This window comes from Zalophus californianus, chromosome 3 (genome assembly GCF_009762305.2).
Source record: "Zalophus californianus isolate mZalCal1 chromosome 3, mZalCal1.pri.v2, whole genome shotgun sequence".
Lineage (NCBI taxonomy): Eukaryota > Metazoa > Chordata > Mammalia > Carnivora > Otariidae > Zalophus > Zalophus californianus.
Window position 1 is genome coordinate 36,684,644 of NC_045597.1, and position 27,978 is coordinate 36,712,621.

At 35.5% G+C, this 27,978-nt stretch overlaps 1 protein-coding gene and 1 non-coding gene across 3 annotated transcripts in view; both read left to right on the forward strand.

Moving 5' to 3' along the window:
* Nucleotides 1-27,978, forward strand: part of KLHL1 (kelch like family member 1) — a 382,161-nt gene that overhangs the window by 163,685 nt on the left and 190,498 nt on the right. The gene's annotated exons all lie outside the window — the stretch shown is intronic.
* Nucleotides 26,194-26,296, forward strand: LOC113921120. The gene has a single exon (XR_003519526.1). It is a non-coding gene; the product is annotated as a U6 spliceosomal RNA (small nuclear RNA).

A 27,978-nucleotide genomic window follows, 5' to 3' on the forward strand; every position in this document is an offset into this window, starting at 1 on the left:
AATATTATTTCATTTTTCTTCTTTAATCCTTTAAGCTGATTAGTAAATTAAATGAAAATAAACAAATGAAAGGAGGGAGATACATGCTTTGTAATTCTATTGTCAAATTGTTCCTTTGGAATATTCTATGACAGGGCATAGTACTGCTACTGAAATTATATGAACCATGTAAAATCAATGTAAACAAATATTTCATTAGCCAAAATATCAAAGTCCAACTGCAGTCACTTAATTATGCACATTTCATTACAATTAGGAGTTCCTGGCTTAGCTAAGCCAAAGAACAATATGCCTCCATATCCAGAGGGATAATGGTCCCTTCTGGTCTAGTTTGAAATTATTAATTTAGTAATAAAGATGTTTTTCCTGCAGCTGCTTGGACTGCTCTGCATTTTATCACAGAATAATAACAATATTTTTTTAGGCCTTTTAAAATGTATATTCTATAGTAAAATATATTTAAAACCAAAATATAAAAGAGTTCTGGTTAACATTCTTAACATTCTAAACAACTTTTAATTTATTTTTGAGACTATGAATGGATTATGTGTTGTGTCATGTCTGTTGAAAATTAAATGATTTCAAATTCTTTTAGAAACATAAAGCTCCAATATTTTCCAGATGCTCACAGGTTACCATTTTAGTGAAGAAAATTTACTGACCAGTTTTCTTCCTACACCGCTATTTCCTCTCAGTTCTAACACTTTAAAATGACTGTTTTGTAACTGATGTTATAATTTTTCACCATATCTTTGCTCCTGATCCTTGTCTAATCGCACATGTGTCCCCATTTAATCTATTCAATCTGTGCTTTGAGAGCAAACTTATTACCAGTTTTTTTCTTTTTAACTGCTTTAATATAGAAAATCATCCCAGGTTTCCTGGTACATCTGGGACTAAATTCTTTATTGGCTCTTATTATTTATTTGTTTATTTTATAAATAATACTTTTTTTTCCTAATTTTTAATTTCCTTGCTAAAATTTTTAGGTATGAACTTGACCTTCAATGGCTAGATCTTACCTTGCTAGCTACCTGCCTTTGCTATTTATATCTTTTGCTAACTTTCCTTTGGAAATTTCACCCAGTTATTTGGCTTCAGCTATTGATTTTGTGTGGATGATTCCAAAATCTATTCAGGAAGGTGACCCAACCTGGCAGTGGTTCATGTGCAAAATACTGGAAAATTTTGAAGGCAAGCTCAGTATTAGGCAGAAGTGTGAAACTAATTCTAAAACATTAATTTAAACTTTGGCTGCATGAATATATAGACAGCAACAAAATAATTGAAGGAAATAGCCCCCCCTTCTATTATTAGTCAGAGTTCATTATGAGACCTGTGCTTATTTTTGGACATCATATTTCAAAAGCATTAGAGAGTGACAAATAGAAACAGACGAGAATAACAAGAATAGTAAATATTTTATAATCATGTCATATGAAGGGACTTTGAAAGACATTCGGGTTCCTGTAGCTGAATAATATTATGGCAGGAAAATAATCATCTTCACATATTTGTTAGAATAGACTTCTGTCTAAAACAGTGTTGTGTAAATGTTTCTCATTCTGTTTTTCATTTTAGTAGTGGTCTTCTGTTCAAATTAAAGGTTATATGAAAGAATAATATTAAGGTTGATTTGCTTTTTGTGAAGATGAATGGAAAGTCCAGAAGTCTATGTCAGTCATCTGATCTTTCTTTCTCCACTGGGTTGTCTATTTCTACTAATCATCACTGCCACTTCCCTCCAAAGTCATCGGGCCTTTTGAGGAGACTCCTGGAACTGCATCTCCCAGAAATACTCTCTCCATTTGGTTCTGGGTTACAGTTTGCCAATAACAAGCATCCATGTAGGGGATGGAAAGCGGAAGAGGTGCAAGGTACAACTTCATAAGCAGCTGAAAGCAGAAAAGTGGATGAATGGAAAATTGAAATAACTGCTTTGCAAGCCTTTGAAAGCGGTGTACTTCCCTGCTGGGGACTGAGACCTTCTGGAGGTTCTTGGGGAATGGAGTGCCTTTGCTGAGTGCTTCTGAGAACAATTCACATAGAACTGAAGGTTGAGACCATTAACATAAAGTTCCCGACCTTCACTTGCACCACCTGTCAATTCACTGTCCACAAATCTTTCTTGTATTGAACATAGAGTGGCTTGTTTTCCTAACCCAACACTTATCTCAAAAGAGCTGATTCACACTCCATATTTGGAGTCCTCCACACCTAGCTTCTAAACCACTCCCAGGGCATTTTTCCTCAAAATTTAATGGAATTGACTTCACCCCTCCTAAACATGTGCTGTGAATTCCCTTCACTTTTACTTTACTCATGATATTTCTCTTGCCTGGAATCTCTGGTATCTAATTCTAAATAACCCCTCCATTTCCAGTTTTAGTTCATCCATGCCTAAGAAATGTCTTAAAACTTTTCATGGCATTCTTTCTCTCCTTTGAAATCTTAGTATTCCTCTATTTAGGATTGTGTGGCATCATCATAAATTTCCTTATACAATTAATTACCTTTTACTGTCTTTGTGACTGGTCTTCACAACTCTACTGCAAAATCCTTTATGATAGAATGAGTATTCTCTGTGGAAATGCATTTTGTCCTGACAAAGTATCTAGTACATTGTAATATATTAACATATTTCCTTTGGATAGTCTTTTAGGATTGTGACTCTCAGCACTCATGAATTCAGTAATTCAAGATGACCACACATGGTTTTCCTCTTTCTTTTCAGTCTCATTTCTTACCATTATTTTCCCTATTCACATAGTTCTAGCCACACCGATCTTACTGCTTTTTGACTACACCACGCATCTCACCTGAAGACCTTTGTGTTTGCTCTTTCTTCCCTCTGCCAGGAACACTCTTCTACCAAAATATATTTTCTCCTCTGCCTCATTCAGACATCTGCTCAAATGTCACTTCCACAGAGTTCTCATCTCTGAAAGTTCTTTTTTAATGAAGATTTATTTATTTCTTTATCTTAGAGAGAGAGAGGGAGAGAGAGAGAGAGAGCAGGGGGAGGAGCAGAAGGAGAGGGCGAGAGAGCATCTCGGGCAGACTCCCCGCTGAGCACAGAGCCCAATGAGGGCCTTGATCTTATGACCCTATGATCATGACCTAAGCCAAAATCAAAAGTTGGACGCTTAATGGACTGAGCCACCCAGGTGCCCCTCATCTCTGAATATTCTATATAATGTGGCACTGCCTTCAAAACCCTCTATACCCTTACATTGTTTCGTATCCTTTAGAGTACTTATGAGTTTCTGGCTTTATCTTTTTTTACTTTGTCATTGTTTTGTTGCTTTCTTCTCTACCATTACTATGGCAGTTTCGTGGTAGCATTTTTTTAAACATCTGTACCTTAAGTGCGTAGCATTTATTGTTGAGTGAAAGAGTGAGTGACTGTTGAATACTCTATACCAGGAACTATAGTAGGTGGCGCTGGAGATAACAATGGTGACCAAAATAGACATAGATTGCCCTTAGAATAAAGATGAATATGTTGAATGCAAATAAATTACAACTATAAATGACAATTATATGTATTCATATATATTTGCATATATGTATTTATATGGTAACTGTTATAAAAGGAATGTAAGATGCTGTGGAAGAGTAAAACAGCCTTATACTGAGTTGTAAAGGATGAGGCAGAATTCATCAGGGGAAGAGTTGGTTAGAGAACGTTCATGATGAGCCAGTGATCTGAGGTGGGAAGGAGCTTATTCTGTTTAAGGAAATTCAAGTGTGATGGGATGGTAGAGGAGAAAGGAAGAGAGGTGGATGATAAGGCTAAAGATTTAGGCCGAGCCAATTTTCCGAGGTTACTGAGAATTTGTTAAGGATTCAGGTTTTTATATTGAAAATAATGGTGTATCATTGAACGTTTTTTGAGCAAGTAAAAGCCAAGATTTAATTTAAAGACTAGTCAGAATGACATGAGGAGGAAGCAAGAAGAGAGACTAAGAAAAAAGGTTGGCACTTCACTAGAGGCCTATATGTATACTGGGTGAGTGAGAGAGAAAAAGAGAAACTGAGGTAACTCTAACTTCAGCCATTGTGTTTGATAGCAATGCTTTTCACTACTGGTACTGGTGGGCTACAAGTTAAGTGTACATAGTATATATCAGGTTTTGTTCTAGGTGTTAAACATACTGAATTTAATCCTTTCAAAACCCCTGCAAAGTATGTGTAATACTCATTCCAAAAATGATAAAACTAAGATTCAGGGGTGTTCAATAATTTACTGAAGAATAATATCAAAAACATGCTAGAATGGGGATTTAAGCCCAGTGCTGTCTTACTACAAATTAGGTGTTCCATCTAATATGCTGATGATTACACAGTGAGTACATTTTATCCATTATATCAAATCAGATTTCTGATGTCCAGAACACTTCAAAACATGGATTACTTCAGACAAGTGGATTTTATAAATCTAAAGCATAGATAAGAGCACAGAACTCCATGAACATTTTGTTCCTCTGTTTTTGTTTTTGTTTTGTTTTCATTTGCCTGTTCAGTGCACTCGCCGTTCTGCCCAGTGCTACCAGCATGGCATGCAGGATTTCACCATGTTTAAGCTAGAAGCAGAAGCGTGGCAATAGGACTCATCAAGAGGCTACCATGTTCAATCAACAGCCTTGAAAGGTGGAAGTCTCAGAACTGGAGCATAAGCCTCCCCGAGTCAGTGTGAGAGTAGCTGCCCTGTCAGTCCCATACTCCAAAAATCCTATACCTCATTCACTTGTCCTTCAGAGCCATTACAGCAATGCCAGAGAAAAAGAACAAACTTTATGTGCTTTCTGTTCATGGTTTTGAAATATCTGACATTTCTTATGGTTTTTAGCTAGCAGCATGCTTTTTTTTTTTATCTTTACCAATAACCCTTCTAATAACCCATAAATTAGAATTTGCATTGGGAGAATGAATTGCTTTGCGTTTCTGCCATTAAAACAAAGTTCCTTTCATCCATAATTTTCTCAGGACTATTATGTGATAAATTAGTGATAAAATTTGTGTTGAATGTTATCTTTTTTATTATTATTCATTACATTGTGTTACTACTTTTCATTATCTTATATACACACATGGTCTGAGTAATGAGTTTAAATTAATATACAATTGTCAAGTTAAAAAAAGGCAAAATTTGACTTTCAACATTTCTTTGATAATTGAAGAAATGAAGGTTGAATACAATGAGTGGCTTGGATGACAACTGCCCCCAGAGCTGGATGATCACAAGTAGTAAGGAAGCACGTGGAAGCTTCCCTAGAAAGGAACTTCCTATTGTTTTTGTTTTTCTTTAATTCCTCTGTCCCTAAATTAAGGTTACAACTTTTTATAGGTAGTCATCTGTGTTCTAACTCACAGTCATTAGTACAGTTCTAGTCTACTGGCTAAGATGAAGTTGATTTGAGTGGAGTTTTAAAAAATTGACTTTTGTCTTTAGTGTCATGTGCAAACAGGATATTCACATTACACTGAATAAACTGATAGAGATGTATAATAAATAGTAACATTATAACACATAATTATTCACTCATGTGATTGCAGTTTGACTACACAGAACTTTGTAATTGTTAGGGCTCATAAAATAACCACAATTAAATATGCATTTATGACAATTTCAAAGACTAATTAAGCATAATCACAGAGTATGCAATGAAAATTATAAGCTTTTTAAGGGTCCATTTTAGATACAGTCCATTTCTTCTATTCAGATGCTCTTCAAATATGTTTCCTTTTTAGGTTTTTGTATCCAAACTGAAGATAATTCTATTTTAAGAAACTTATCCTTCCGCTTTCTTGATGTTGATGATGTTGAAGATAATAATATTCATCTACTTGAAAAGTATTCTATTCATTTAAAGATGGTGTCATTTGCATATTTTAATTTTATTTTCATTTCTCCTACTGAGCTATTTCTAAAACAAATATATAGCAATAGCTGTATAAAATCACCACACACACACACACACACACAAACACACACACACACACACACACAGAATCTACTATTAAAATGTATTAGGTTTTCTTTATTGTCTAACAGATATAAATGGCTGTGTAGTTACTGTTGTCTTGAGTTGATGCTGTAGCAACAGAACTAACAAAGTATCAAGAAGGAATTAATGTTACAAAATATCCTATAAACACACATATAAAAGATTTTCATAGTAATTTGTGAGTAGTCCCCAAGTGTTTAATTATTTTAATCACTTAATCTATAGAATTCCCTTCTGTAACAAGTAATATTAGTATATTATTAAAAGAGCCCTGAAAGGGCTTCTTATGTAATATCAGGAGAAAGGAAAGCCAGAAATTTTTTGGCTACAGTGCTCTTTTCAGTTTGCAAAGCAGAAGTTCTTCAACAAATGAAATCAGTGATATGCTTTTGATCAAGTGAAAAAAAATTCTGATTTTTTATGCATATGGAAGTTTCACTTTATCACAATAATTTGCACCTCTGGGGCATCTGGGTGGCTCAGTAGGTTAAGGGTCTGACTTCCCCTCAGGTCATAATCTCAGGGACCTGGGATCAACCACCGTATGGGGCTACCCATGCAGCGGGGATTCTGCTTCTCCCTTTCCCTCTGCTCTGCCCCCTGCTCGTGCTCTCTCTCTCTCTCATATAAATAAATAAAATCTTAAAAAAAATAATTTGCACCTCATTAATGCATGTAAAATATTTGTATTTATATTTTTGATGAGGTAATGGATCACATATTATGAAACTAATTTCTTTTTATGCTTCTCTTTTAGGTTTTTCTCTTATTGTCAATTTTCAGTTAAGGACTATACTTGTGCTTAAAGATCTTTAACAGTAATTTTTTATTTTTTTATTTTTATTTTTATTTTTATTTTTTAAAAGATTTTATTTATTTGACAAAGAGAGACACAATGAGAGAGGGAACACAAGCAGGGGGAGTGGGAGAGGGAGAAGCAGGCTTCCCACTGAGCAGGGAGCCCGATGCGGGGCTAGATCCCAGGACCCTGGGATCATGACCTGAGCCGAAGGCAGACGCTTAATGACTGAGCCACCCAGGCACCCCTTAAAGGAATGCTTTTAGAAATGTACGGTGACGGGTATTAAAGGGGGCACATTCTGCGTGGAGCACTGGGTGTTATGCACAAACAATGAATCATGGAACACTACATCAAAAACTAATGATGTAATATATGGTGATTAACATAACAATAAAATATATATATAAAAAAAGGAAATGTACTGTACAACCAGACAAAATTTAAGGAAAAAATAACCTCTTATAGATTATCAGGTATTTCCCCACAGACCCCAAGTTACTCTAAATATGTAATATTATGCACAGAGCTGGGGGTGCCTGGGTGGCTCAGTTGGTTAAGCCTCTGCCTTCTGCTTAGGTCATGATCCCAGAGTTCTGGGATGGAGCCTGGAGTCGAGCTCCCTGCTCCACAGGGAACCTATTTCTCTCCCACTGCTGCTCTCCCTGCTTGTTTCTCTCTCTGTCTAATATAAATAAATAAAAAATCTTTAAAAAATACTATGCACAGAGCTAGATTACATGTTCTGCAAGGCAACAAACTGCATCTGACTTGTTCACTTCTGTATTCTTTGTTCTTAATATATAACACCTTTCTCGTTTTATTTATTTTTATTCTTTAAAGATTTTATTTTTAAGCAATATCTATACCCAACATGGGGCTCGAAATTACAACCCCAAGATCAAGAGTTGCATGCTCTATGAAATGAGCCAACCAGGCACCCCACAACTTTCTTATTTTAGGTACAGGAATACGATATTTGAAAGAAAGAATAAATGAATAAATAATTTCAAATATTAATAATTTTAAATATGCTGTTATAAATTTTATTGACTTAAATGAAATCTAATGAATATCAATAATTTGGAGTGAAATATATTATCTATTCCACAATAACTAAAAATATTTATATTGTTCCCAATTTTACTTTTCATACCTCTTTATTAAAATATATTTGTAAATACATGCATACATACATACATACAGGATACATCCATGGTCTTTAAAGTTTTTTAGCTTTTTTTTTATCAGTTATTTAAAAACTGTTCAACAGGTAACATATATCCTATATATGATGTGTGTATATTTTTAAGTTTTTAGTGGATTCATTTCATAATCAAGATCTATATTTAATATTTTTGAGTATTTCTTTTTTTATTTTTTAAAGATTTTTATGTATTTTTATTTAGAGAGAGAGCATGCAAGCAGGGGGAGGGGCAGAGGGAGAGGTAGAGAGAGAATACTCAAGTAGACTCCCCTCTGAGAACCCCACTTGGAGATCCATCTCATGACCCTGAGATCATGACCTGAGCCAAAATCAAGAGTCAGATGCTCACCAACTGAGCCACACAGGGGCCCCCAAACTGATTTTAAATAAGAATAACTTTCATTTGAAATACTCAAAAATATTGGTAAGATTGAGCCCTGCATCATGCTCAGGCCTGGGTCTGGAGCCTGCTGAAGATTGTCTCTCTTCCCATTTCTGTCTGCTCCTCCCCACTGCTCACAAACTCTAAAAAAAAAAAAAAAAACAATAATAAATAAATAAAATAAAACAAAATCAGTTTTTATTGAAAGTCACTATGCTATCAAGGTATAAGTATGTAAAGTAAGTTTAAAATGTTTTGTCCGGGGCCCCTGGGTGGCTCAGTTGGTTAAGCGATTGCCTTCGGCTCGGGTCATGATCCTGGAGTCCCAGGATCGAGTCCCACATCAGGCTCCCTGCTCAGCAGGGAGTCTGCTTCTCTCTCTGACCCCCTTCCCTCTTGTGTTCTCTATCTCTCATTCTCTCTCTCTCAAATAAATAAATAAAATCTTAAAAAAAAATAAAATAAAATGTTTTGTCCAACACAAAGGGCACATACAAAAAAATTAATAGTAGGGCAAATGTATCCTATTTTCATATATGATTGCAGATCGTATAGAACAGCACATCATAATTAAAAGTCACTGGATAATAGTAAGCAGAAATCAGAAAGGTCTGAAGAATGGGATTCAGATCCTGACTTCAATAAGTAAATTCAATAAACAATACATTTTAGGGGGTGGGCTTTATCCCAATAACCACTTATAACTATTCTTTTCTCTTTTTATGTAGGTGATATTTATTTGAGCAACATAAAAAAAGACATTTTAATGATATTAGAGTTATATAATCTACAATCAGTGAAAAGTTTTTCTTTAAAATAATGAAGAGTTGACTTTCAAAGCAAAATGGATTATTTCACTGATACTAAATCTAAGCAGATTTATTAAAGGCCGAATAAAGTTTCCAACCAGATGTTATACTATCCTAAGCAATTGTTAAAGGCAATTTGCATTTTAATTGGATCTAAAGTTAAAAGAACATGAAGAGATTTCCAAATATATGGATAGAGATGGAATTCAGTTTCTTCTCCAGTTTTTTTTTTGAAAGGAAAATAAGCTGATTATCAATTATAAAGTAGTGTTTCTATCTTTACTTCTGGTAATGGATAGGAATAAATGAGGATAATGAAATGATGAGGAGACAGAGGATAGCATAAAATGTAGAAGATACTTTTCAAATAAATATATTGCAATTGAACTAGAAGAAAATTGATGAAGTTAAAATTAGGTTTTATTATATATAGTTGCTGATTAAGACATATATGCATAAATTTACATGCACAAATAGACATCTTTATGAACACTGACTGCATTTATTAATCCAGAAGAAAGGTTAGATTTTTAAGTAGTAAACTCTATAACCCTAGTTTACATTGTTTTGAAAATCTTCACTTTCCACAGATCATATACATATGTATTTATATTATGATCATCATTATCATATTAATTTTTACATTTTAAACTTTTATAACTTTGACACACAACTAGAAAAAGCATAAATAAAAGTTAGACAACAACTAGGACATCATCTTCATTAGTAAAGTTGGTTTTGTCGTATGTTCTAACAGATACCACTGCAGAATGTAGTAATATACTTTTCTCCTCTTTGGCAAGTGCATTTTTCTCAATTATTCAGAAGGATTATGGGGAAGGATGTTACTAAATTCTGAAAACTTGAAAATCCCAACTTTTCTCAAAGACTCTAAAGCTTGGTTTTTAAGTAGTCAATGATACAGTGTGCATTTGAATGGTGTGCTTCCACAGGTAAGAAGTCTTTAGTGATTTGTGATGGTTTCATTGTCAGCAGACTGAAACATCATTTCACTTAGGAAAGAATATTATTTTACTAGATCATTTAGAATCAAAAGTGAACAGTTGGATGAACTCACTTGAAATTCATCATAGTAAATTGACACTCTTTTCTTTTACTTTTGAAGTCATCAATGCCCTGAGAATTATTGCTTTATTGTATTTCAAGAAGCCAGAAATATGAGTGATGTATTCAAGCTTAGTACAAATAACACTTGGTAATAAACATAACTTAAGACAAACAACTTCAAGATCTATAAACTTCTCTGAGTAAATATATCTTTTGGTAGCCTAGAAAACAGAGATAGGAATCAATGGAGCCTCAGGTTCCAGACCAAAATAAAAGACCTTTTCTGATAGATCAATAGATGAAAAATTTACGAACTCCAAGAATCAGCCTGGGTGAACAGAATAACATAAGACAACCATCAACTTTATATTCAATGGTATTCTCTGATATCAAATATTAGTAGAAAATAGATTTATCTTATTGACCAAAGAACAAAAAACTTTATCATAATCTACATTGCCCTTTATCTTATTTTTAAAAGCCAATATAATGTATATCAAATTAGGTTTGAAAGGTACATAATTCCCTCCAAATATTAGTTTTTGTTGCTATTATTGTTTTAATCTACACTATGACTAAATAATAAGATTTTGTACAAATATGATATTAGCATATCATATTACTCACATTAAATGTTGTAACCTAAAATTTTAATTAATAATACCTTAGAATTTTTGACATTCCTTAAAGCTCATTTTTTCTTGATGCTCATTTTTTAAATAATTTATGAGATAACAGAACACCTTTGAGATTTAAGGAAAAAATGGTCCAAATCCTGGCATAGATATTGCAGAAATAATTCTAACTAGATAGATAGACACCCAGGTGGCTCAGATGGTTAAGTGGCCAGCTCTTGATTTTGGCTTAGGTCATGGTCTCTTGACCTAAGTGCTGGGATCGAGCCTTGTGTTGGGCTCCAAAATTAGCAGGGAGCCCGCTTCAGGATTCGATCTCTCTCTCTCTTTCTCTCTCCCTCTGCCCCTCTCCCACCCCCTGCTTGCTCACTCTTTCTCTGTAATAAATAAATAAATCTTAGAAACAAATGAGTAAACTAGATAATTTCTCAAGTCTCTCTTTAAAACATTAGGTGAAAGTCTAAGCTGCACTCTTTATTTATTTGTTTGTTTATTTTACCCAGAATATGTTCCCATCAGTGCTGCTTTGATTTTGGCCAACAATCTCATTTTTTAACTCGTTTGTTTCCAATTCCATTATACCCTAATTGCTGAAGGTGTGTGAGATTTCAACATTTCTTAGACACAAAAAGAAGGTAAAGTATAAGGAAAAAATGCACTGAAAATTTTAAGACTCAGCTTTTTAACTGTTTAATAAAACTGTGTGTCTTTGAGCAATTCACTCAAGATCTCGCTCATTAACTGTAAGATGATGTAGTTTATTTGCAATCATACTAGTCCCATGTGGTCCTTTGCAGCCTTATGATTTTCCAAATATTGTGTTAAATCTGAAATTCCATGAACTGTGAATGCATTTATAGATAAGGTGGATAAGTGCCATTTTATCATTAAGTAATAAAACCTTAGTGTCACTACAAGTAGAACATTATCTGATAATGGTAGGGGATCAACAAATAATTATGGAAGAAGGAGTAAACATTTTCCTGCTTCCAAATGTTTTATGTTTTATAAAAACAACATTATTGAGGTAATAATTCACCAACCATACAATTCACCAATTTAAAGTGTACAACTCAATGCTTTTTAGTATATTCACAGAATTGTTCCTCCATCACTATAATCAGTTTTCAAACATTTCCATCACTTGATAAAGAAACCTGGTATCTATTAATAGTAACCCACCCCCCACTGAAATCATGCAGTATGTGGACTTTTGAGACTGGCTTCTTTTTGCTTAGTATAACATTTTCAAGATTCATTCTTGTTATGGCATATGCTAGTACTTCATTTCTTTATATTACCAAATAATATTATACCACATAGAACTGCATTTTATGTATCTGTTCATCCTGTGATGGACATTTGAGTTGTTTACACTTTGGAGCCATTATGAATAATCCTGCTATGAACATTCATATACAAGTTTTTGTGTGGACCTAATATTTTCATTTTTTTGGACATGTAACCAGAAATGAAGTGGTTGTATAGTATCTATGTTAAAGATTCTGAAGACCTACCAGATTGTTTTTCAGAGTAGCTGCACCCATTTCACATTCTCGACAAGTGTCTAAGATTTTAATTTCTCTATATCCTTGCCAATAATTTTTATTAACTTTCTTCTTAATTATAGCCACCTAGTGGTTGTGAAGTGATAACTTGTTTTGATTTTCATTTCTCTAATCCTAATGAAATTCAACATCTTTTCATGTACTTATTAGATATTTTTACATCTTCTTTGGAGAAGTATCTCTTCTGTTCTTATGGTTGAGTTATAAAAGTTCTTTATGTATTGGAGACTTTCTCTGGGCTTGGCACAAATGGCTTTACATGCATTAGTGAAACATCCCTGTGAGATAGGTAAAACTACTGTTCTTATTTTGTAGATGAGAAAACCAAGATACAAGATTAAATGTCTTGCCCAAAGCCACCCAGCTAATGAATTGTAGATATTGAATTCTAATATAGAGTACAAGTATTAACCACTATGTGTCACTGCCTTAGGTTTTACTTAATAAAACTACAATCACTTTATTACTTTATTGAAAAAATATATTATCCAAAGATGAAGATAACTTTAAAAACTGATTTTTAAAAACATGATTAGAGAAAGTACATATTTTCTCCTTAATTTAAGTAAATGATGTGGGATAATGTAATCAATGTCGAACATGGACTATATATGTAAAATATTTTGGGAAGTATAAAGCGCAGGCTTGTCTGGGTGGCTCAGAGGGTTAAGCAGCTGCCTGCGGCTCCAGTCATGATCTCAGGGTCCGAGGATCGAGCCCCTATTCGGGCTCCCTGCTCGTCAGGGAGTCTGCTTCTCCCTGTCTTGCTCATCCTGCTTGTGCTCTCTTATTCTCTCTCTCAAATAAATAAATAAAATCTTAAAAAAAAAGAAGTATAAAGTGCAAGCCTAATGAAACGTATCATATTTTTACCAACACACCTAGGTTTACTTCTAGTCTTAGAAGAGCAGGTGTGGCTCCAACTATTCAAGACTAATTCTTCGACTTCTTGATCTCAGCCCTCCTCTATTATTATTAGAACTTTTTCCTGTTTAATGCCTTGTTTTATAAATTGTCTTTTTTTTTGCACTGATACAATCTAACCAAAATGTTTTTCTTTATTTTCACTTCTCCATCACCATCTACTCTGCAGTATAATCTTAAAGTTACTGTAATAATTAATTATGAGAAGGAGATGACTCAGTTTTGTTGGCACCGAGGCCTTTAAATAATGATGGAAGCTCGAGTTTGGCTGTAGATTACACTCTGACGGATTTTCAGGGTACTTGGGAATTAAGGAATATTTGTTTATCCTCTATCCACCTGTTCCTCATTCTTTCTCTCCACTATATACCCATAACTTAAGACATACTGTCTAATGGAGAATAGGCAGTCTACAAAATAAATCCAGAAAGAAATTTAGTAGGCTTGTTTGATCTGGGTTTCATCTGGTATCATCATTCAAGGATACCTTACCAGGAGAGAGAAAGAAAACTTGCTGCATGTCAGTACTGAACAAATTCATAGTGATAAGGTTCCTTTTGATCTAGACAGAAAAAAAATGGGAGCTCTGAATGTTGCAGTGGGCATAAAGAGGACAGCAAGTTGTAGAAAGATGTTAAAGCTTTAGGGCATGTTAAGTCCCCCAGGCCTTCTTATTCTGGAACAAAATATAGAAGCAATGGTTACCTGAGTAATTGGGGCAGCTTGACTGTCCCGAATATATAAGAAATAAGCTCCCCAAATATTATAATGATATTTCCATATCCAGATAAGGATTGTATCCTTTCAACACCACTAAATTTCTTATTGAACCTTATTTTATACTGGTTTACTACTACTATATAAGATGGGGAAATAGGTAAAAGTGACTTATAAACAAACATTTTCCAAAGTTAAAACATAATGCTAATACGAACAAAAAATCATGAGTCACACAAATATATATTGAGCACATGCCATATAATTTTTCTTATGAATGAGAGTATCAGCAGGGTGGTAAACTAGTTTAAAGAGACCAAAGTCACTAAGAATAAGAATGCCGAAATAAACTTGCAAAGTTAAAGACAAAGCCAGTTTACGTCCTACAAGGCATTAAACTTTAAGCATTATTGTTTCTCTTTTCCACAGGCAGAAATTATTTGCAACTGTCATTATTCTGCAAGTTAATACGTAATTTCACAGAGCTTAATCTCTAATCAATAGAAATGGTAAATCAAACAAATGTATATTCTCCTAGAAAATTAAATAATTTTTCAATGGTGACTTTCATGTTCCAATATAACATTAAAATGATATACAGTCACCCATGTATCTTATTTACAAGTGTTGCATAATATTTCTTAGCTACATAGAGAGCAGAAAGGAGAAGCAATTACAGTTTCTTCACAATTTCACCAAAATAATATTTAGAATTAGAACAGATTACTATAAGACAGATAATATTCTAAGTATTATACATTAACTATTTTAATCCTAGCAATGCTTTGAGATAGGTAGTATCTTTACAGTCAAAGAAACTGAGGCAAAGAAAAGTTAATTAAGTCACTGAACTGTACTCGTTCTGAATATATGAGCCAGAATTCAGATTAGGGGAACTAGCTTCTAAGTCTATAACTTTAACTGTTGCACTCTATTGCCTTTCACTAACTCTCCATCTTATTTCCTGATTCCTCTTCAACTATTTTAGTGCCAAAAGAGCATCTCTCTTCCCATCAACACTTCCTAAAATCACCTCAAAGAGCGATATCATAGCCCTAATAATGATGATGATGATGATGATGATGATTCTATTCAAAAACTGGCATTTTAAAAAGCAATTTAAGTGTAAGTAAAAGCATCTTAACAATGTAATTTTTTTGATCTGTAGTTGACACTTAAAAATTTGAAGTTTTCCTATAATCACAGCATCAACACAAGAACCCTAGCACCTGCCCTCCAAACCAGATCACCACCCTTAAGCAGCTCCGAAGTAGACATTCTTGAATCCCCATTGCACTATGAATTCAGTCTCCACTAAGGCATAGAAAAGCTATGGCCAAATGGACAAGTGGCCCCCACAGTTTGAAAATCCAGTTGTACTTTTCTGTTCTAATTTTCTGCGGTGTTAGACCCTAATGAACACTTTCTTCTTTAGAATGCCTCTAACCTTGAATTTTGAGGCCGCCTTCATTACTGTTTTCCTTTCTGTCTTACCATTGACTGAACCTGATTTCTTCCCTTTTGCCTAGAGTTCACTACTCTGTTAAATCTCTCATCTGTTCTTACCTGAGATGTTGAATTTGCTTCTATTTCTTTTTCTCCCCATCTAATTCATTTAAAAATATTTTATAATGTAATATTTGAAATTTGTTTGTAATGTTTTCAAATATTTTATTTGTAAATGTTTATTCATTTTAAGCAGTTTATTTTATAAAATTTGAAACTTAGAATATATATTAATGTTTTAAAGTATAATACTCAAATATCTTTCCACCATAGTGGTACCTAACTTAAAAATCAAATTTCTTAAGTACACTTCTACCTGGACACTCCATGAAATCCTTTCTATCTGTTGTTCCCTCAGTGGTAAACGTTATTCTTTGAGGATAGCAAGAATTTTGTGTTTTCAATACATGTGTTCTTTGTAATGTATTTACCACACATGTATGTATCCCTAAATGTATATTTTTTAGTTGTGCTTGTTCTCGAGCTTTTTTTTCTTAAAGATTTTATTTATTTATTTGAGAGAGAGAGAAAGAGACAGAGAGCACGTGCAGGGGGAGGGGCAAAGGAGGAGGGAGAAGCAGACTCTTCCCTGAGCAGGGATCCAGATGCAGGGCTCCATCCCAGGACCCTGAGATCATGAAGTGAGCTGAAGGCACATACTTAACCAACTGAGCCACCCAGGTGCCCCGTTGTCGAGCTTTATAAAAATTGCTTAAGTCATAGTTTTCAGGGGAGTAAAAATAGTATTTTATTATTTAATTTTCTTAAGTTAGGAGGCTAATTTCCTTAAATCCAAATGTGGTGAAATCTATTGGTAGCTAAACATTCTTTAGCGGTTTCCCCAGTAATAAGTATAAACTGTTAGCATACAGTGATTTTTTTTATTTTTTATTGTTATGTTAATCACCATACATTACATCATTAGTTTTTGATGTAGTGTTCCAGGATTCATTGTTTGTGCATAACACCCAGGGTTCCGCGCAGAATGTGCCCTCTCTAATACCCATCACCAGGTTAACCCATCCCCCTAACCCCCTCCCCTCTAGAACCCTCAGTTTGTTTTTCAGAGTCCATCATCTCTCATGGTTTGTCTCCCCCTCCGGCTTACTCCCCTTCATTCTTCCCTCCTGCTATCTTCTTCTTCTTTTTTTTTTTTCTTAACATATATTGCATTATTTGTTTCAGAAGTATAGATCTGTGATTCGACAGTCTTGTACAATTCACAGTGCTCACCATAAAACATACCCTCCCCAATGTCTATCACCCAGCCACCCAATCCCTCCCACGCCCCACCACTCCAGCAACTCTCAGTTTGTTTCCTGAGATTAAGAATTCCTCCTGTCAGTGAGGTCATATGATACATGTCTTGCTCTGATTCACTTATTTCACTCAGCATAACACCCTCCAGTTCCATCCACGTCGTTGCAAATGGCAAGATCTCATTCTTTTGAGGGCTGCATAATATTCCTTTGTGTATATATACCACTTCTTCTTTATCCATTCATCTGTCGATGCACATTTTGCCTCTTTCCACAGTTTGGCTATTGTGGACATTGCTGCTATAAACATTGGGGTGCACGTACCCCTTCGGATCCCTACATTTGTATCTTTGTGGTAAATACCCAGTAGTGCAATTGCTGCATCGTATTGTAGCTCTATTTTCAACTGTTTGAGGAACCTCCATACTGTTTTCCAGAGTACTTGCACCAGCTTGCATTCCCACCAACAGTGTAGGAGGGTTCCCCTTTCTCCGCATCCCCGCCAACATCTGTCGTTTCCTGACTTGTTAATTTCAGCCATTCTGACTGGTGTGAGGTGGTATCTCATTGAGGTTTTGATTTGTATTTCCATGAGGCTGAGCGATGTTGAGCACTTTTTCATGTGTCCGTTGGCCATTTGGATGTCTTCTTTGGAAAAATGTTCATGTCTTCTGATCATTTCTTGATTGCATCATTTGTTCTTTCGGTGTTGAGTTTGATAAGTTCTTCATAGATTTTGGCTACTAGCCCTTTATCTGATATGTCATTTGCAAATATTTTCTCCCATTCTGTCGGTTGTCTTTTGGTTTTGTTGACTGTCTCTTTTGCTGTGCAAAAGATTTTTATCCTGATGAAATCCCAATAGTTCATTTTTGCCCGTGCTTCTCTTGCCTTTGGCAATGTTTCTAGGAAGAAGGTGCTGTGGCTGAGGTCGAAAAGGTTGCTGTCTGTGTTCTCCTTTAGGATTTTGATGGACTCCTGTCTCACATTTAGGTCTTTCAACCACTTGGAGTCTATTTTTGTGTGTGGTGTAAGGAAATGGTCCAGTTTCATTCTTCCGCATGTGGCTGTCCAATTTTCCCAACACCGTTTGTTGAAGAGACTGTCTTTTTTCCATTGGACATTCTTTCCTGTTTTGTCAAAGATGAGTTGACCATAGAGTTGAGGGTCCATTTCTGGGCTCTCTATTCTGTTCCACTGAACTATGTGTCTGTTTTTGTGCCAGTACCATACTGTCTTGATGATGACAGCTTTGTAATAGAGCTGGAAGTCTGGAAATGTGATGCTGCCAGCTTTGCTTTTTTTTTTCAATACTCCTCTGGCTATGCGGGGTCTCTTCTGGTTCCATACAAATTTTAGGATTATTTGTTCCATTTCTTTGAAAAAAGTGGATGGTATTTTGATGGGGATTGCACTGAATGTGTAGATTGCTCTAGGTAGCATTGACATCTTCACAATGTTGGTTCTTCCAATCCATGAGCATGGAATATTTTTCCATTTCTTTGTGTCTTCTTTAATTTCTTTCATGAGTATTTTATAGTTTTCTGAGTACAGATCCTTTGCCTCTTTGGTTAAATTTATTCCTAGGTATCTTATGGTTTGGGTGCAATTGTAAATGGGATCGACTCCTTGATTTGTCTCTCTTCTGTCTTTTTGTTGGTGTATAGGAATGCCACTGGTTTCTGTGCATTGATTTTATATCCTGCTACTTTACTGAATTCCTGTATGAGTTCTAGCAGTTTTGGGGTGGAGTCTTTTGGGTTTAACATATACAGTATCATATCACCTGCAAAGAGTGAGAGCTTGACTTCCTCTTTGCCGATTTGGATGCCTTTGATTTCTTTTTGTTGTCTGATTGCTGTGGCTAGGACTTCTAATACTATGTTGAATAGCAGTGGTGATAGTGGACATCCCTGCTGCATTCCTGACCTTAGGGGGAAAGCTCATAGTTTTTCCCCATTGAGAATGATATTCACTGAAGGTTTTCCTAGATGGCTTTTATGATATTGAGGTATGTACCATCTATTCCTATACTCTGAAGAGGTTTGATCAAGAAAGGATGCTGTACTTTGTCAAATGCTTTTTCTGCATCTATTGAGAGGATCATATGATTCTTGTTCTTTCTTTTGTTAATGTATTGTATCACGTTGACCGATTTGTGGATGTTGAACCAAACTTGCAGCCCAAGGATAAATCCTGCTTCGTCATGGTGAATAATCCTTTTAATGTACTGTTGGATCCTCTTGGCTAGTATTTTCGTGAGAATTTTTGCATCCGTGTTCATCAAGGATATTGGTCTGTAATTCTTCTTTTGGATGGGGTTTTTGTCTGGTTGGGGAACAAGGTAATGGTGGCCTCATAAAATGAGTTTGGAAGTTTTCCTTCCATTTCTATTTTTTGGAACAGTTTCAGGAGAATAGGTATTAATTCTTCTTTAAATGTTTGATAGAATTCCCCTGGGAAGCCATGTGGCCCTGGGCTTTTGTTTGTTGGGAGATTTTTGATGACTGCTTCAATTTCCTTAGTGGTTATAGGTCTGTTCAGGTTTTCTATTTCTTCCTGGTTCAATTTTGGTAGTTGATACATCTCTAGGAATGCACCCATTTCTTCCACGTTATCTAATTTGCTGGCATAGAGTTGCTCATAATATGTTCTTAGAATTGTTTGTATTTCTTTGGTGTTGTTGTGATCTCTCCTCTTTCATTCATGATTTTGTTGATTTAGGTCATTTCTCTTCTTTTTGATAAGTCTGGCCAGGGGGTTATCAGTCTTGTTAATTCTTTCAAAGAGCCAGCTCCTAGTTTGGTTGATCTGTTCTACTGTTCTTTTGGTTTCTATTTCATTGATTTCTGCTCTGATCTTTATTATTTCTCTTCTCCTGCTGGGTTTAGGCTTTATTTGCTGTTCTGTCTCTAGCTCCTTTAGGTGTAGGATTAGGTTGTGTATTTGAGACCTTTCTTGTTTCTTGAGAAAGGCTTGTATTGCTATATACTTTCCTCTCAGGACTGCCTTTGCTATATCTCAAAGAACTTGAACAGTTGTGTTTTCATTTTCATTGGTTTCCATGAACTTTTTTAATTCTTTAATTTCTTGGTTGACCCATTCATTCTTTAGTAGGATGCTCTTTAGCCTCCATGTATTTGAGTTCTTTCCAACTTTCCTCTTGTGATTGAATTCTAGTTTCAAAGCATTGTGGTCTGAAAATATGCAGGGAATAATCCCACTCTTTTGGTACAAGTTGAGACCTGATTTGTGACCTAGATTGTGATCAATTCTGGAGAATGTTCCATGGGCACTAGAGAAGAATATGTATTATGTTGCTTTGGGTTGGAATGTTCTGAATATGTCTGTAAAGTCCATTTGGTCCAGTGTTTCATTTAAAGTCTTTATTTCCTTGTTGATCTTTTGCTTAGATGATCTGTCCATTTCAGTCAGAGGGGTGTTAAAGTCTCCCACTTTTATTGTACTGTTGTCAATGTGTTTCTTTGCTTTTTTTTTTTTTTATTAATTGTCTTATATAATTGGCTACTCCCATGTTAGGGGCATAGATATTTACAATTGTTAGATATTCTCGTTGGATAGACCCTTTAAGTAAGATATAGTGTCCTTCTTCATCTCTTATTACAGTCTTTGTTTTAAAATCTAATTAGTCTGATATAAGGATTGCCACCCCAGCTTTCTTTTGGTGTCCATTAGCATGGTAAATTGTTTTCTACCCCCTCACTTTCAATCTGTGGGTGTCTTTGGGTCTAAAATGAGTCTCCTGCAGACAGAATTTTGATGGGTCTTGTTTTTTAATCCAATCTGATAGCCCGTGTCTTTTGATTGGGGCATTTAGCCCATTTACTTTCAGGGTAACTATTGAAAGGTATGAATTTAGTGCCATTGTATTGCCTGTAAGGTGTCTGTGATGGTATATTGTCTGTGTTCTTTTCTGATCTATGCTGCTTTTAGGCTCTCTCTTTGCTTAGAGGACCCCTTGCAATATTTCTTGTAGGGCTGGTTTCGTGTTTGCCAATTCCTTTAGTTTTTGTTTGTCCTGGAAGCTTTTTACCTCTCCTTCTATTTTCAATGACAGCCTAGCTTGATATAGTATTCTTGGCTGCATATTTTTCTTGTTTAGTGCTCTGAAGATATCATGCCAGTCCTTTCTGGCCTGCCAGATCTCTGTGGATAGGTCTGTTGCCAATCTAATGTTTCTACCATTGTAGGTTACATATCTCTTCTCCCGAGCTGCTTTCAGGATTTTCTCTTTGTCTCTGAGACTCGTAAGTTTTAGTATTAGATGTCGGGGTGTTGACCTATTTTTATTGATTTTGAGAGGGGTTCTCTGTGTCTCTTGGATTTTGATGCCTGTTTCCTTCCCCACATTAGGGAAGTTCTCTGCTATTATTTGCTCCAATATACCTTCTGCCCCTCTCTCTCTTTCTTCTTCTTCTGTGATCCCAATTATTCTAATGTTGTTTCGTCTTTTTGTATGGCTTATCTCTCGAATTCTGCCCTCGTGATCCTGTAGTTGTTTATCTCTCTTTTTCTCAGCCTCTTTGTTTTCCATCATTTGGTCTTCTATATCGCTTATTCTCTCTTCTGCCTCATTTATCCTAGCAGTTAGTGTCCCCATTTTTTATTGCACCTCATTAATAGCCTTTTTAATTTCAACTTGGTTATATTTTAGTTCTTTTATTTCTCCAGAAAGGTTTTCTCTAATAACTTCCACGCTTTTTTCAAGCCCAGCTAGTATCTTTAAAGTCATGATTCTGAACTCTACATCCGACATCATACTAATGTCAGTTTTGAGTAGGTCCCTTGCAGAGGGTACTACCTCTTGTTCTTTTTGCTGAGGTGATTTTTTCGTCTTGTCATTTTGTCCAGAGGAGAATAGATGAATGAGAGAACAGAATGCTAACAGGTTAACAACGTCCCCAGCAAATATACTCTATACAAATCAGAAAAGACCTGGAACCAGGGGACAAGAAAAGGAAAGAAAGAAAAAAGAAAGAGAAAAAAAAAAAGGAGATAGAAAAAGATAAAAAGAAACAAAAACAGAACAAAACCAAAAAAACAGAATATGATCAAATATGATCAGGCTAGTGCATAGATCAGTGTCACACACTAGATTTTGGGCATATTTTGGTCTGTTAGAAGTAAGTGCCTGCTAAAATTTTAAAGGAAGAAAGACTTATATATGTACAAAATAAGGGTTGATACAATGAAGGGATGGAAAATGACTGTAAAGATGAAAATTATAAAAGATTTTATAAAAGGAATTGAAAAGATAAGAAGTTGTTTGAAAAAAGAAAGAAGATTTAAAACAAAAGAAAAAAAAAAAGAAAAAATAGGGAGAGAATGTGATCAGGCAGGAGACTAGAACAAAGCCTTACACTAGTGATTTAGGGTATATTTTGATCTGTTAGAAGAAACTCTATCTCAAAATTTTAAAGAGAGAACAACTTATATATATATGCCAAAAATAAGAGTAACTACTATGAAGGGATAAAATATGACTCTAAAAATGAAAAATAAAAAATGTTTTTTTATAAAAGGGATTGATAAGATGTTGGTTGAAAAAGGGAAAAAGAAAATTTCGAAAAAAAAAAACAGTTAAAAAAATTAATTTTAAAAAACTAATGAATCATGGTAAAAAAGCCATGAATTCTATGTGCAGTATTCCCCTACCACTGGAGTTCTCCTGTTCTCCTTGATGGGTAAACTTGGTCTTGGCTTGCTGGCTGATCTTGCTGGCTGATCTTGCTGATCTTCTGGGGGAGGGGCCTGTTGCCATGGTTCCCAATGTCTTTGCCGGAGGCGGAATTGCCCCGCCCTTGTGAGTCCGGGCTAAGCAAGCTGCTGGGGTTTGCTCTCAGGAGCTTTTGTTCCCTGCAAGCTCTCGGTACCGCTTTGGAGGACCAGGGTGAAAATGGTGGCCTCCCAATCTTCACCCGGAGGAGCTGAGAACTCGGGGCCCCGCTCCCCATTGCGCCCCCAGAGAAAAGCAGTCACTCCCATCTCCCTGGTCTCCGGCCACACTCTGTGCTCAACCGGCCTGTGACTGACCGTTTCTCTCTCTCGCACCCGACCCCGTGTGGAGTCTCCAAACCCAGCAGATCCCTGTGGTGTGCTCCCGCACCGCTCCTCCCAGGGGAAGAAGAGGAGTCTCCCCAGCTCTGCCGCTTGTTGGGTCCCTGCTGGAGGAGCAGTGGCCCGACTGGGCTGCGGATCACAGTTTATGGCAACCCTGAGCTGAGAGCCTGTGCCTTGGCTCCATCTCTGCAGCCGGCTTCCCCGCTCCAATACCTGGGAGCTCTGCTGCACTCAGGCACCCCCGGTCTTTCTCTGACCCTGAGGGTCCTGAGACCACACTGTCCCGCGAAGTTTCCACCCCCGGCTTAGCCTCTGGAGCAACGTCCCTCTGCGGAGCCGACTTCTAAATGTTCCAATTGTGTGCTCCGTGGCTCTATCACTTGCCAGAAGCAGCTGGCGGAGGCCCCCTCCCCCGCCATCTATCCTCCCGAAGATCGCCTCGGATTCATTTCTCCACACATCCTACCTTCCAGTAAGTGGTCGCTTCTCTCAGCATACAGTGATTTTATAATCTGGTGCCTACCTACTTTTCTAGCCCTATTACCAGATTTCCCTGGACCTCTGCTACCCTGCCATACTCCACACTTACAGCTCCACACCATTCGATGATATTTCATCACTCTGTGTTCTTACACACTGTTCTCCTTCTACCTAAGCCTTTTACTTTTCCTGCATGTGTTCTCAAAATTTTAACTTAATTTTCAACCCTAAAATCTAACTTAAGTTAAACGTTCCCTTATATATCTCCTAGCAACCCTGAAAACTTTTACTATGCTTTCATATAACCTTGTCCTTACATCGGTTGTAGAACTTACTACTTTTTATGTGTATTATTTATTCCTAATCTCCATGAGACATTATTGTTTTCTAAAAGTTAGAATCTACTGGTCTACCTCACCTACAACTTGAAAAAATATATTGTTTTGATTGAATGTTTGGGCAAATGAACAAATAATAGACTAAGCTTATGAATGAGGAAGAAAGGGGAATAAAATCCCACACAATATTTGAGAAAAGGAAATAGGAACAGGGTTAGGATTTAGAGGCTGGCTTAACACTGAGTTGAAATGACCAAGTTTCATCAAATATGGAGGACAGAACTTTAAGAGAGATCTGTTGCATGGATTTGGAATACTATGAAATAGTTTTAGAAATAATTTTAAGCCTGGATTAATTCAACTCTCAGTCTGTATACAATAATATTTATGTAGCAAATGCTCATTTGAAACACCTAAGATATTGCTGTGCAAGACAGATCTGCTGAACAGAACCCTATTATTGCACTCACGTTGATGGATGGGGCTTATAGGATTATATCTGCATTAATAGATGTCCTACAAGACACATGCATTATAAATCATGTTGCTGACAATAAAAGTGAGTTGACCTACTGTGTAACTTTATCTTATCAAGTTTCTAGTAAGGTGTTTGATAATGTTTCTTTTTACTAAAGGAAGAGGTTTTTAATTTATTCCAAAGAAAATTATTGCAATTGCAACCCTGTTTTAGTTCTTTACTGGCTAGATTTTCTTATGGAAAAGAAATACATGTCCCCTGTTACTTGGTCAGTAAAATCATTTACATTTTCACATACAGAAGTCTCATTATCTGCTAAGTTGGTGCTGAAACAGCATGAGGCATTAATTGTTATGCAGAAATAGACCTATGAATATGCTAAAATAGGATAGGGGTTAACATTTATGACTGCTTATGTATTTGTATATTTAATGTTCCTGTTTATTTCATGTGCAACCTTTACTTTATGAGTGCATACAGAGGAGAATTAATGTTTGTGAGGGGTTTTGTGTCAGAGATAATATGTGAACAGTTATGTTTGCTGACCTCTCTCTTTTTCTCCTAATAACATTTGTGAATGAAAAATTCAATGAACAAGAATTTTTTTCATTCACTGTTATGCTTTGTTCTGTGATTATGTTTGGTATAAAGAGGCATATCTGTATACATGTCCATAAAATAAAGAGCTTAAAACAGTCATAAATTTATGTAAAATCTAATATTTTCTAAGAACATGTTAAAACAAACAAAGATATCCAGGAAAACCCATTTACGCCGTACTATCTTACTCATCAACTTAACTTTCTTAAATTTTTTCAATGAAAAGATATTTTTACATTAATTTTTTACTCCCTTTTACTTTCTTATATGCATGAAGTAATGTTGCCTAATCCTTCATGGTGACATTAATTTAGGAATGTCACTTTCATTATACCCATTTCATTGGGTTTGGCCTGAATATCTGTTAAAATAACACTCTAAATTACAAATGGACTAATGCTTTATGTCTTTAAACATGTATTTACTGTCTTAATTTTCTATTACAATGGGGTTAACTTAGGATTCACTTACTGTCTTCCAAAGTTTAGAGATAAACAAGCTCACATACATTTTAAATGAATGGGAATTCTGGTAAGGATAGTAAGCAATGTTTTCATATCTCCTTTCACAACTCTCCAAATGAATGGAAAAACACAGAACAAAGAAGAAATTTCATCTGCATTTGAACCAGTGAATTATAATAACTCATAATGTAAACTGAAGAAAAAAGCTGCCAAATCAAGTAAAAATTAGGCCCAATGTAAAAGGGAAGCATCAATTTGACATTTATCTTTAGTTTCTATCATTATACCAGCAGGCAGGTTGTGTGAAAAAGTGGATTCTACTTTGGAGATATGAAAGGACATCGCTAGGCCATAAGAAAAATGAGGGCACCCCACTTTTGTTCAATCAGCTAAGCCAAAATAATGGAAGAAGCAGAACTGAAAGAAACATAGTCGACCTTTTTTTTTTTTTTTTTTTTTGGACCAATTATAACCTAACCTTGAAGATGAGGCACGGCCAAATAGATAACAGAAATATCTGAGTACGTTGTTTTGGACAGTGGGCTCTGAAGATTGCCTCACGCTGCCCTGGTTTGCTCTGGGTACCCAGACTGGGTTGAAGTCTCAGGACATTCCCCTGAACTTACTATTAGACCCTCCTGCAGAGCTGGCCTTGGCTGTGTGATTGGGGATTCCATCTATTTGTAGAGAAAATTGGTGTCACTAATGTACCCAGTATGCATTTTTCTGCCACCTGTCTTATTTATCTTTTCCACTCAAGCAACTTCACAGCTGAACAAAAAACCACAAATCAACAATCTAACCAACCAGTTTAAAGGCCATGGATAGAATTCAAACTATGTCAGGTAAAAAAAGAGGAATCAGCCCTTGCTTGGGCAGCACACACACTAAAATTGGAACGATACAGAGAAGATAAACATGCCCCCCATGCAAGGATGACATGCAAATTTGTGAAGCGTTCCATATTTAAAAAAAAAGAGGAATCAGTTAAGGCAAATTGGCAGCATCTGTTCTGGACACGTATCAGTCCCAGATACTCGATACACATGTTTCCTTTTGATAGTAATTATCATCATCATCATCATCATCTGTAACAACAACAACAAACCTTACAAATAAGTGAAGGACATAAATATTGTATGTAAGATATGCAGATGCTTTGAAAGAATATTTTACTTAGTATAGAAAAAGCAGTAAAATTTCCAGAGCTCTTTTCATTTTTTTTTTTTTTTTTTCCAGAGCTCGTTTCATTGAGTTTAACATTGAAGAATAGAATAGCCAAGCCTCAGATACTTGCTACTTCTGGGGCAAAATGCCAACTTAGCCCATGGTGGTGCAAGGCGAGTTTGGCCATTTCTTCTGATTCTATAGTTCAGGTACATATTACTAAGACACAGAAGTTGTATTTCCAAAAGTTCATAGAGGAACAAAATATTGCTCAGAATTGTGAATAGTTTGTATGTTTGATTATGGAGTATTTGAGAAATAATGTCAAATTAAAAGCTGGAAAATTGGTAGATGATCATCTAGGGATTCTGTTATCATAATAATAACCTGAATATTTCTCCTATAATTGAACGGGAGACTTTGAAAGCTTTTAGGTATGAGAATTCTATGAACCCAGGGGAATGTAGTTAATCGATTGGAGGAAGGGCACCCTAGAAGGGAGAATTGTTGTAGGCCACCACAATAATCTCTTTAGGAGTTGGCTGCACTTAGACTCTTAGAAAGGAGGATTTTAGAAATGTTAGTTACAAAGGCAGAAAGTACCTGATGAGATTAGACACTAAGTCCAGTTGAGCCTGACCTTTAATTACATTGTATTGTTGTGGTTGACTCTAAACTATATTAGGTTTGTGGTTTCATTAAAGGAGTCCAGTTATCAAGAACATCTGCAATTAGCTGACATAAAGTGACTGTACAAAGATATCTTTTTGTGGAGTGCTAGCAAAGCAAGGAAGGTAAACAAATAAATAAACAAGTCATTTACTTTGTTTCTTCCTCAAACAACATTCAATTTCATGGCCAGTCAAAAATAAACAGTGTATATAAAACTCCATGCTGTATGAGACAAAATACAAGTAGCATTTTGGGAGAAAATATTTAAAATATTTAATTAAAAAAGATTACTCTTCATAATATGAACCAGATTTACAAGTTATTTAAAAAAAATGAGTGAACCAATTTAAAAATGTGGTAAAACATAAAAACCCAGGACACCATAGTACTAAACTTTAGTGACAATTAAATGAAGATTAGAGCAAACATGCTACTTTACTTTTCTCCTATAAGGTTATCAAAAATAAATCAATAAAATTTAAGTCTAATAACAGTCATTGGGAAGGTGAAGTAAAATACAGTATTTCAATAATTGTTGTTAAGAATGTAAATTCTGGAAGCAATTTGGCCATACTGATTAAAATAGCAAGTATGGGGTGCCCCACAGCAAATCAATCCAATTTTAGGAATCAGTGCTATGGAAATACATGTGTAAGTACAGATGTTAGACAATAAAGTACACTTCAGATATTTTAGTAAAGTAAGTCACTGAAATGACTACCTAAACTATCTATAAGCCTCACTTGTGAAGTAAAATATAGTACTATGCTGCTACCAAAATGTGATAGAAGGATAATTTACTGACATCAAAAG